Source organism: Stenella coeruleoalba (genome assembly GCF_951394435.1).
Source record: "Stenella coeruleoalba genome assembly, chromosome: 6".
NCBI lineage: Eukaryota > Metazoa > Chordata > Mammalia > Artiodactyla > Delphinidae > Stenella > Stenella coeruleoalba.
Window position 1 is genome coordinate 72,110,862 of NC_137151.1, and position 12,853 is coordinate 72,123,714.

The 12,853-nt window shown below is 37.9% G+C and overlaps 1 long non-coding RNA gene across 3 annotated transcripts in view; it reads right to left on the reverse strand.

Annotated features, from left to right (window-relative positions):
• LOC307187464 overlaps window positions 1-7,195 on the reverse strand; it is a 172,775-nt gene extending 165,580 nt beyond the window's left edge. For all 3 annotated transcript variants that reach the window (XR_013828609.1, XR_013828610.1, XR_013828611.1), the window contains exon 1: window positions 6,344-7,195. This is a non-coding gene — a long non-coding RNA (uncharacterized lncRNA). The remainder of the gene's footprint in view (window positions 1-6,343) is intronic.
• Window positions 7,196-12,853: the final 5,658 nt, after the last annotated feature.

Here is a 12,853-nt window from a genome sequence, read left to right on the forward strand (position 1 = left end):
AGTAGACAAAATAATGAATATTTCTGCACGTAAATCAAAAATTAACTTTAAAAACTTAGGTTCCAAATCAGAAAAAGAATTGGTTTGGTTTTAACTTAACAGTCTATCGATTTAGAGAAAGACCCACCTGTGGAGCAAATAGACGAGTGAGGTGTGGTTTGCCCTGCCATCAGGTGCGACCCCCCCCCAACTCTTTTCACCTCTCCCCCTCAATACACCCAAACTGAAGAAATCATGATGAGAGAAACAGGGTTCATTTTCTCTTTTCAGGGCTTCCTCCTAACATGAATTCCGCTGAGGAAGTCAAGGTTTAGTCATTTCCATCGGTTCAGGGTTCCCACACTCGGGAGAAGGGAACCATCCGTTTGAAATCCCCTTGGGCAGGCGCGTCATTCACCTCCTGACCCTCCACTTCTGCTCTTCACTGCGGGTAGGGGGGGGACCCTGACACTTCTGCTCCCTAATTCCAGCTGCTGCCTTCTCTTTGTGTCCTTTTTTCCCCAAGCCATGTAGATCAAGAAGCCAGCAGCTTTCCCATGCTCTTCTACACAGGAGAAACAGTTATTCTGGTCATACGTATCATCATGGTTATTCCTAATAAATCATTATCTGATCATACAAAGCATTGACAGGGCCATCTTTTATTTGTATTTGTTCACTTGTACATTGTCTACTTCCAAAAAGGTTCTGGGTGGCTTTAGTTTGACTTCATTAAATAAATAAATAAATAAATATTTACTGAGTTCCTACTACGTGTTAAGGGCTAGGGATATGGGATGAAATCATAGTCCCTGCTCTAGAGGCCCTCACGGTCTAATTAGGATAGATGAGAAAGTAGACAGTTACAATACACTGCCGGAAGGGCCCTGGCACAGGCAGACATGAGCTGCTCCGGAACCTCAGAGAAAGGGTGCATACGCCTGCCTGGGCATCAGGGGTGGCTTCAGAGAGTTGAATCTCGAAACATGAGGTGGAGGTAACCAAGAAAACAATAGTGAAAAGCGGTGCAGAAAGGGTCAAAGTTGTTCAATATGGCTGGAACATATGTGGTACAAATGAGGGAGAGGTTGCTGCAGAAAAAAGGCAGAGACCGATCATGAAAAGCTTATGCTCCCTGTGAAGGAGTTTATCCAACAAGCAGGGACATGGAAGGTCAGATTTAGAAAGGCCTCTCTGGCAGCTATGTGGAGAATAGGTTTCGTCAAGACGGGCCTGGAGGCTTGGAGACTGGGAGACACATTTCTGTAACACTGCAGGTAAGAGGAAGTGAGTGGCTGGACCTACACAGAGATTAGAGAGATGAAGAGGAGAAGAAAGATTCAAGGCACATCTGAAATCCATTGTACACTAAGTACTGAACAAAGCCCAGATGAAGTGCAGCCCCTTTACTTGGACTTCTGATCTAAATACAATAGGTAGTTATTATATAGACATTTCTACCTTTTGATGGGAACTCACATTTTTCATTGTTTCATTTATTCAGCGTTGATAATAAACATGCATATTCACTGATGTCTATCTACTCATTCAAAGATTTCTAAGGCAGCATTTAGTATTTAGTAGTTAAAAATGTGAACTCTGGAGTCAGTCAAACCTCACTCTGGATACTTTTCAAAAATGTATATTTCCTAAATTATCATACAATAAAACTGACATTTTGGGGGGGCATACAGTTCTATGTATTTTAATAAATGTAAATGTTTGTGTAACCACCACCACTATCAAGATACAGAATAGTCCACCGTCCTCCAAAACTCCCTCATGCTATCCTGCCCTCACCCTTAAACCCTGGCAACCATTGATTCTTTTTCTCTCCATCACCATAGTTTTATTTTTCTGAGGATGTTATATATTTTTTTAAAATTTATTTTATTGAAGTATAGTTGATTTACAATGTTGAGTTAATTTCTGCTGTATAGCAAAGTGATACAGTCATACATATATACACAGAGAATGTCATATAAATGGAATTATACAGTATGCAGCCTTTTGAGACTGGCTTCTTTGACTCAGCATACTGCCTCTGAGATTTATCCCCATTGTCACAAGTATCAAAAGTTCCTTCCTTTACAGGTCTGAGTAGTATTCCATTATATGACTGTGCCATAGTTTGTTACCCACTTCCTGTTTGAGGGCTGTTTGGGTTGTCTCCAGTTTGGGGCAATTATGAATTGAGTTGGGTTTTCTGTTTGTTTGTTTTTGCGGTACGCAGGCCTCTCACTGTTGTGGCCTCTCCCGTTGCGGAGCACAGGCTCCGGACGTGCAGGCTCAGCGGCCGTGGCTCACGGGCCTAGCCGCTCCGCGGCATGTGGGATCCTCCCAGACCGGGGCACAAACCCGTGTCCCCGGCATCGGCAGGTGGACTCTCAACCACTGTGCCACCAGGAAAGCCCTGAGTTGGGTTTTATGTGAACATAGGTTTCCATTTCTCTAGAATAAATATCAGGAGTGGGATTCCTGGGTTACATGATAAATGTATTAACCTTATAAGAAACTTCCAACTCTTCTCCAGAGCACATTTTGAATTCCCACCAGTAATATATGAGAGTTACTCTACATCCTACAATTTTTAATTATAGCCATACAAAAAGGTGTACTTGTTTAACCCCGGGTCACAAAGATTCTCTCCTATGCTTTTTCTGAAAGTTTTATAATTTCCTGTTTTACTTTTAGGCTTATGACTCATTTTGTGTTAATTTTTTGTAAAAGATGTAAGGCTTAGATTCAAGTTCTTTTTAGGGCTTATGGGTGTCCAACTGTTTCATCATCATTTGTTGAAAAGACTATCCTTTCTCCATTGAGTTACCTTTCAATTTGCCAAAAATCAATTGTTCATATTTGAGTGGGTCTATTTCTGCACTCTCTAGCCTGTTCCATTGATTTGTGTGTCTATCCTTTCACCAATACCATGCTGTCTTAATTACTATAGTTTTCAGTATAAAATTGAGTAGTGGGATTCCTCCAATTGTACTATTTTCTAAAATCACTTTAGCTTTCCTAGTTATTTTGCCTTTCATATAAAATTTGAATTGGTTATTGATATCTATAAAAACTCTTGCTGGAATTTTGATTGGAATTGCATTAAGTTCTATAGATCAATTTGGGGGAGAATTAGCATCTTTACTATTTTAAGTCTTCTAATCCATGAACATGTCTATTTTGGGGGGTCTTCTTTTATATTAATCATCAGCATTAAAAATTTTTTAGGGGCTTCCCTGGTGGCGCAGTGGTTGAGAGTCCACCTGCCGATGCAGGGGACACGGGTTCGTGCCCCGGTCCGGGAAGATCCCACATGCCGTGGAGTCGCTGGGCCCATGAGCCATGGCTGCTGAGCCTGCGCGTCCGGAGCCTGTGCTTTGCAACGGGAGAGCCCACAACAGTGAGAGGCCCGCGTACCGCAAAAAAAAAAAAAAAAAAAAGAAAAATTTAACATATGGCTCCTGTACATATTTTGCTAGACTTGCACCAATTTTTGTGCTGTTATAAATGGTATTATTTTTTATTTTTTTTTATTATTTTTTTTTTTGGCGGCACGTGGGCCTCTCACTGCTGTGGCCTCTCCTGTTGTGGAGCACAGGCTCCAGATGCACAGGCTCAGCGGCCATGGCTCATGGGCCCAGCTGCTCCACGGCATGTGGGATCTTCCCAGACTGGGGCACGAACCCATGTCCCCTGCATTGGCAGGTGGACTCTCAACCACTGCGCCACCAGGGAAGCCTGGTATTATTTTCTAAATTTCTGTTTCTACTTGCTCATTGCTATTATATAGAAATATTTTTGTATATATTGACTTTGTATCCTGCAACCTTGCTAAACTCATTAGTTCTAGAAGTTACTTGTAGATTCCTTGGGATTTTTTTACATAAACAATCATGTTGTCCTTGAAAGAGGGCAGTTTAATTTCTTCATTTCCAATCTTTTTTTTCTTGCTTTATTGCAGTAGCTAGTACTTCCAGTATAATGTTTAATAGGAGTGGTATGCATAAACATCTTTGCCTTTTTCCCAATCTTAGAAAGAAAGCATTCAGTCTTTCATGATTAAATATGTTGGCTGTAGGATTTTTATAGATGCCCTTTATTAGATTGAGGAAGTTTCCTTCTATTTCCAGTTTGCTCAGTTTTTGTCATGAATGTGTGTTGAATTTTGTCACATACTTTTTCTGCATCAGTTTATATGACCATGTGGTGTTTCTTTGTACTGTTCATGTGGGGGATTATATTGATTTCTGAATATTAAATCTGTCTTACGTACTTCTCTAGATAAATCCCACTTGGTCATGCTTATTATTATTACTATTTTTTTTCCTTCTTTTTTTGCGATACGCGGGCCTCTCACTGCTGTGGCCTCCCCCGTTGTGGAGCACAGGCTCTGGATGCACAGGTTCAGCAGCCATGGCTCACAGGCCCAGCCGCTCCGCGGCATGTGGGATCCTCCCAAACCCGGCCGCGAATCCGCGTCCCCTGCATCGGCAAGTGGACTCTCAACCACTGAGCCACCAGGGAAGCCCGATGCTTATTACTTTTTATATGTTGTTGGGTTAATTTTGTTAATATTTAATTGAGCATTCTTGTATCTACCTTTGTGAGGAATATTGATCTGTAGTGAGGTTTTTGTGGACTGTATTTGTCTGATTTGGTATCGTGGTAATGCTGGCTTTATAAAATAGAAGAGAGAATTTTTCTCTCTCTTCTATTTTCTAGAATTTGTGTATAATTGATTTTATTTCTTCTTTAAATGTTTGGTAAAATTAACCAATGAAACCAACTGGGCTTGGAGATTTCTTTTTTGGAAGGCTGGTTATTTGTTTTACAACAAATTCAGTTCTGTTAATAGTTATAGTTTAATATAATAGTTAAGTAATAGGACTGAACTTAATTTACAGTAAGCCCCCTACATACGAACCTCCAAGTTGCGAACTTTCAAAGGTGCAAACATGTGTTCACATGTCCAACCACCTAAGTTAATTCACGTGTCTGGCATACATTGTCACATGCGTGCATCATCTACAAGTGGTTGTGCTTTTGTGTGCTTTACTGTACAGTACTATATAGAGTACAGTAGTACAGTATCTTTATTTCAAGCCCAGTATGTCCCAAAGCAAGGGTAAAAATAGTGGTGATGCAGCTGGTACTGCTAAGAAGCGCCAGCTGTTTTACTGTACTACTGTACTTTTCGAGGTACTGTACTGTAAGGTTAAAAATGTTTTCTTTATTTTTTGTGTTTGTTTTTTATGTATTATTTGTGTGAAAAGTATTATAAACCTATTACAGTACAGTACTATATAGCCGATTGTGTCAGGTACCTAGGTTGACTCTGTTGGACTTATGAACAAGTTGGACTTACGAACAAATTAGACTTACGAACACACTCTTGGAACAGAACCTGTTCATATGAGGGAAGACTTACTGTAAATTCAGGTTAACTATTTCATTTTGGATGAGCTAAGCAAGTTTGTAGTTTTTGAGGAATTGATCCATTTCTTAGAAGTTGATGCTTTTTGTGTGTAGAGTTATTTGTAGCATTCCTTACTATCCTTTAAGGTCTGTGGGGTTTATTCATATTTCCTCATCATTCCTGCTGTTAGTAACTTGTATCTTCTTTCTTTCGCAGTCTTACCAGATGTGTATCAATTTAATTGATCTTTTTAAAGAACCAGATTTCTTTTTTTTTAATTTTAGAATTTTATTTATTTTTTTATACAGCAGGTTCTTACTACTTATCCATTTTGCAGATTTCGTTTTATTAGTGTTTACATGGTGTATCTTCTTCCATCCTTTTTTTTAGCCTATCTATATTATTACATTTGAAGTGAGTTTCTATAAGCAGCACATAGTTGGGTCATGTCTTTTTTTATCCATTTTGATTATTTCTTTTTATTGATGTGTTTGACAGTTTACATTTGCTGACATTATTGGTATGTTTGGATTTAAATTTGCCATTTTATTATTTGTTTTCTGTTTGTACCCTCTAGTTTTTGTTCCTCTGTTTTATCTTTCCTGAATTCTTGTATTATTGGAACAGTTTTAATATTCCATTTTATCTTTTTAAAAATTATATCTTTTTCCATAATTTTAAGTGATTGCTCTAGGAATTACAATATACATATATAGCTATTCAAAGTCTACTTAGAATCAATATTTTAATACTTCTGGATTACAGGAACTTGCCACCACATGGGACCATTTACCCTCTCCTCTTTATGTTATGCTTGTCTTACATATTACATTTATATTCTTGAAGACCTTATCAGGCGACATTTTAATTTTTGCTTTCAATGGTCGAAGATATTTTAAACAACTTAAGAGAAGAATAATAGTCTATTATATTTACCCAGATATTTACCATTTCTGTTGCTCTTCCTCCATTCCTTACATTCCAAGTGTCTTCCAACATCACATCCCTTCTGTCCATCAGTAATTCTTTTAGAGTAGGTCTGCTAGCAATGAATTCTCTCAGTTTTCATTTATCTGAGAATATCTTTATTTTACTTTCATTCCTAAAAGATATTTTCACGTGATATAGGATCCTGGGTTGACAGTTCTTTACTTCCAGCACTTTAAAAATGTCATGCCACTTCCTTTGGCCTTCCTGGCTTCTGATGGGAAATGCACAGCCATTCTAACTGTTGTTCCCCATAAGTAAAATGCATCATCTCCCTCTGGCTGCTTTCATTTTTTTTGCTTTGTGTTCAGTTTTCAGCAGTTTGATTGTGGTGCGTCTGGGCATTGATTTCTTTGGATGTATCCTATCTGGGATTTTCTGAGCTTCTTGAATCTATTTAGGTAGTGTCTTTTAAAGTATTATTTAATACATTATAGGGCAGTGCTAACAGATTATAAATGGTGGGTGGTAGTGCTCTGGAAATGAATCTAGACCTTTCACTTCATTCATTCTTCAGGAAAGAATTGGCCTCTTTATGCCTTTTGGATGTAAGTTGGATTTTCCTGGAATGGAATATTGACATACAATGCAGCTCTGTTTACTGAGGCTCTTTGCCATTTTCAAAGCCTATATATTCCACCCGAGAGCAACGAAGACCAGGAGGGTGACAACTTCCCACATGTGCCCATCAGCTGAGCTTGTTGAATTCTTTAGCTGTTGGCATTATATGGTAGAATGAATGAGAAATTTTTATTCAGACACACTTGGATTCAAATTCTGGCCCCTCTACTTTTTTTTTTTTTTTTTTTTTAAATCTAGACATATATTTATTTTCCTTTAACATTCTTATTTTATTTATTTATTTTTTTGCGGTACGCGGGCCTCTCACTGCTGTGACTTCTCCCGTTGCGGAGCACAGGCTCCAGACGCGCAGGCTCAGCGGCCATGGCTCACAGGCCCAGGCACTTCGCGGCATGTGGGATCTTCCCAGACCGGGGCACGAACCCGCGTCCCCTGCATCGGCAGGCGGACTCTCAACCACTGTGCCACCAGGGAAGCCCCCCTCTACTTTTTATGTATTTGAACTTGGGTACGTTACCTCAAATCTCTGAACCTCAGTTCCCTCATCTGTAAAAGGAAGTTAATAATACTTAGCACAAAGGGCTTCTCTGATAATTAAAAACAATGTGTAATATGTGAATTGAAGACAGTTCATCTAAAGTATTCCTAAAGGATGACATATTTAGATAGACTGAATTAACACTTTCCACTTAAATATCCCTTTACAATATATAAAACACTTTTGCAACTGGTGGGGAGTAGATATTGTCCATGTCATATAATCTCTTCTATAAGAGGAGACTGAACTTTAAACAGATTAAATTACTTGCAAAGGTGGTGAGTCAGAAATTGAACCTGAATTTCTGAATTCAGGTCCAGTTTTCTAAGAACAAATGGAAATGTTATTTCCAAGAATGCTAATTTAAATGGTCACTACTGAGATGTTTTGTGCTACAAAACATATATTTCAGTTTGAATTTGCTGTTATCCATTTCCTTGTTAAGATATTAAATAGTATCCCTTGTTATCATTATACAATTACAGCATTATGATTATTTTGCAATTCAGGAAAGTTAGATACCGAAGTGACTTATAGAATGATAAAAATGAGTGACAGATTTAAGATTTGGACACATATACATATCCTGTCATATGACCATTGATATTTTAAAGAATTTCCTTGGCTGAGAATTAGAATGATTCAAGATGACCATTTCTTTTCTATAGTACCAGAAATATAGCATTTTTCAAAAGCTTTGGCTTCAGTCAATCATAGACTGTTTTGGAGAGAATGCATAGCTATGTTATGTTACGTTCTCATTTTCTATTTTGGAAAAGAAAAGAATTGTTTAATATGAATGTGAGCATTTTATGTACATAAAAAGGTTAAGACAATTATGTTGGGTAATGGAATATTGCACTTAAAGATTAACACACTTCTAATAGAAATGCATTAGACGTGTTACTATGCCTAAATGCACAAAAGGAATTTAAATATGACGAACGATTCATCACCTGTTGACAAATAGCATTTTATATGTAATGTTAGAGAAAAATATTTTTCGTGAAATGGCCAGTTCTAATAAATATGCCAAATGTGCTTGTAAATAAAAGGTGATAATGTTAGGCAGCACCTTATAAACTCTGAATCCAATCTACTCTAAGTGCTGTGAGTGCAAAAGACAAGGGTAATAACACAGTGACAGAAGAAAGAGCTACAGCTAACTTAAGGGTGAGATGTTCCAGGTCTGAAGACAAAGGCACATGCATGGTTCACCTCACCTGTTTCACTTTCCTGAAGCTGCAATTAATTTTCAGGAGGACATCACAGAACATGTATTTGAGTGTTCCTTGGTAGAGACCTAAAATTCTCGGGCTTTATCACAGGCTGGGATGAAAGGTTTCTTTCTCCAGAAGCATTTTTCCTTTTAAGAGAAAGTTTATGTTTTGAAAATTAGGTATAATTTCAAACTGATCTCTATATTTGAGAGAATAGATTATTAATAGCTTTTAGCTAGTGAGTTTAATAAATCTAATGAATAAATCAATAAAATTGGTTCCTGGACTATTTTTCTCTTTAAAACAAATACTAATGATTTGCCATACAATGTTATGACCATTACATTACCAAGTATACAATGCACAAACTATCACTGTAAAATGGAGTTCAAAAAAATATATAGGAGAGAATGAGGAATGTTTTTTTTTGTTGTTTTTTTGTTTTTTTTGCGGTACGCAGGCCTCTCACTGTTGTGGCCTCTCCCGTTGCGGAGGGACGCGCAGGCTCAGCGGCCATGGCTCACGGGCCCAGCCGCTCCGCGGCATGTGGGATCTTCCCGGACCGGGGCACAAACCCGTGTCCCCTGCGTCGGCTGGTGGACTCTCAACCACTGAGCCACCAGGGAAGCCCTAGGAGTATTTTAATGTGAACAGGCTACCTATTCCTCGACATTAAGCTCATTATATTTTCTTTTAAAGTTACTCAACTGGAATTCAGGGACAACCCATCTCTTCTCTCTTCAGCTTCACAGAATTAAATTTGTTTAAAAATTTTTTTATCATATACAATGTTTGCTAGGATTTATCTGGGTTTTTTAAAACAAAAATTTCTATTACCCAGCATCTTTTTATACCCACAAGACAGGATAATTGGTGTTTCATTATAACGACTGTAATAAGAGTCTTCCTGATCTTTTTTTAAATTTTTTACTTTTCTTTTTTTATTCAAGTATAGTTGATTTACAATGATTCAGGTGTACAGCAAAGTGATTCACATACAGATATAAATATAGATATAGATATATTGGATACATAGATATATATCAGGGAATCTTTTTCAGATTCTTTTCCATTATAGGTTATTACAAGATATTGAATATAGTTCCCTGTGCTATACAGTAGGTTCTTGTTGTTTATCTATTTTATATATAGTAGTGTGCATCTGTTAATCCCAACCTCCCAATTTTCCCTCCCGACCCTTCCCCCTTTGGTAACCATAAGTTTGTTTTCTATGTCTGTGGGTCTATTTCTGTTTTGTAAATAGTTCATTTGTATTATTTTTGTAGATTCCAGATAGAAGTGATATCATATGATATTTGTCTTCATCAGACTTACTTCACTTAGTATGATAATCTCTAGGTCTATCCATGTTGCTGCAAATGGCATTATTTCATTCTCTTTATGGCTGAGTCATATTCCATTGTATATATACATGTCACACTTAATTTGCTTCCATGTCTTGGCTATTGTAAATAGTGCTGCTGTGAACATTGGGGTGCATATATCTTTTTGAATTATAGTTTTTATCTTTTCCAAATATATGCCCAGGAGTGAGATTGCTGGATCATGTGGTAAGTCTATTTTTAGTTTTTAAAGGAACCTCCATACTGTTCTCCATAGTGGCTGCACCAATTTACATTTCCACCAACAGTGTAGGAGGGTTTCCTTTTCTCCACACCCTCTCCAGCATTTATTATTTGTAGAATTTTTAATGATGGCCATTCTGACCAGTGTGAAGTGGTACCTCATTGTAGTTCTGATTTTCTGCAGAATCTTATAAAACATTAAATTAAGAATAAGTTATGGGAGGTATCATTTTAGAGTTAAGCATATTTTATCATAATTTGAAAATTATCTGAGTATTGAGTATATATATTAATGTTATTTTTCAGAATTGATTCAACAGGCATGCGAGTAATGAAGCTTGAGCTATTCAGCAAAGTGGTCAAGGGCACATCTGTCAAGTGTGAATGAATTAATTTGGAATTCCAGTCCTGCTTCTTGTTAGTTATGTGACCTTGAGCAAGTGATTGCCTCAGTTTTCTCATCTGTAAATGGGATTACATTAGTACCTACCCTATAGGGTTGTCATGAAGTTATCAGATCATATAGGCAGAGCATTTAGCACAAAAACAGGCACAAGATACACACTCTATGAGAGCAACTAATATATTATTTTGGGTATACTGACCATTATGGGAAACTGAGGAAACACATAATCATGCATATAGTTAGGGAAAAGCTGAGCAAAAATATTCTCTAAGGGGCTTAACACAAGGAGGATCACTCTGAATTATCAAACAAGGAAGGAAAGAAGGAAGGAGGGAGGGAGGGAGGGAAGGAAGGAAGAGAAGAAATGTTCACCTCAATCCTAAAAGAAGTAAAAAACAATGGGTGCTCTGAGCAAGACTATAAATTTCTCTCTTCATATAGAGTTAAATAAAGTGGCAATCCACATAAACAAGTGTTTTGAGATGAGTTTAAAAAGAAAAAAAACTAAGAAAGGAAATGCCCAGCCCCAAATTCACCTAGGTGACGAAAGCATGTGGGGTGCAGAAGGGAGCCTGGCAGGGCTATAGATTCAGGCCCAAAGCATCACTCACAGAAGACACAACTCCAGAGAGACCTTCTCCTCCTCTTGCTTCAGGCTGTTAAGTGAGCAGAAATGTAAGAACCACTGTCACTATAGCTTTTCACTAGCTTGTTTATTTACCCATCAAGAACCATAAGGACCTTTACTGCATGAAATGCCAAGTGTGGTGGTAATGGACATCAAACGATCCATGTCTACCAACAAATAAAAGACTAAAGTAATAAACATAGAGAGATGAGTGTTTAATGACCTTCAACAAATTTTTATTGTAAGATCCATAACAGTGAACTATATACACTGACACCTCTGGCCTGGAGCAGTCTCCGTTTTCAAAGTCAGAGGAAGAGGCCCAAATCCTGCCTTGCTACAGTGGCTCATGAAAATGGGCTTGAGTGTATCAGCCTGGAATGGGCTTGCCAAAATTGTCAGGCCCCTGAGACTCCCACCTTGTCCACAAAATTAGAATTTTGCACCTTGAGTACCACCTCCCACCCCGCCCCAGCCCAACACAGTCCTTTAACTCTTTCCATAGCTGGATAAAATACTGCAGTCAGCAGATATTTTTTAATTCCCCAAACTAAGACATCCACGTGAAGCATAATAAATCTGATCATGCAAGATGTGATAATGTTTTCTAATACAATAAATGTTTACTAAATTCACGTCTATGGTAGCTGTTTGGGATACTAAGTAGAAAAATGGTGACAGTTTCATTTTTTATGGTTTCTAAAATATTAGTTTCGACTTCCCTGGTGGTGCAGTGGTTAAGAATCCGCCTGCCAATGCAGGGGACACGGGTTCGATCCGTGGTTCAGGAAGATCTCACATGCCACGGAGCAACTAAGCCTGAGCGCCACAACTACTGAGGCCGTGCACCACAACTTCTGAAGTCTACATGCCCTAGAGCCCGTGCTCCGCAACAAGAGAAGCCACCATGAGGAGAAGCCCGCATACCACAATGAAGAGTAGCCCCTGCTCTCTGCAACTAGAGAAAGCCCAAGCACAGCAACGAAGACCCATGCAGCCAAAAATAAATAAATTAAATAAACCAATTTATTTTTATAATTAATTAATTAAAATATTAGTTAAGTTATAATGTTAGTTTAAGAAAAAGGAAATTTCAGAAGTTATGAGTTCAATTGGCCATGGCAAAGAAGATTGGTAGAGGAGTATCAGTTTAGAGGAGAAGACAAAACCATATCTGTACCTCAAAATCTCCAGAATCACTTTTATAATAATATAGGCTTTGGGTTTACGCATGACCTTAATTTCTTTTTCTGTTTTTTTTTTTTGAATTTATGAATTTTATTTTATTTATTTTTTTATACAGCAGGTTCTTATTAGTCATCCATTTTATACACATCAGTGTATACATGTCAATCCCAATCTCCCAATTCATCACACCACCACCCCCAACACCCACCACTTTCTCCCCTTAGTGTCCATAAGTTTGTTCTCTACATCTGTGTCTCAATTTCTACCCTGCAAACCAGTTCATCTGTACCATTTTTCTAGGTTCCACCTATATGTGTTAATAT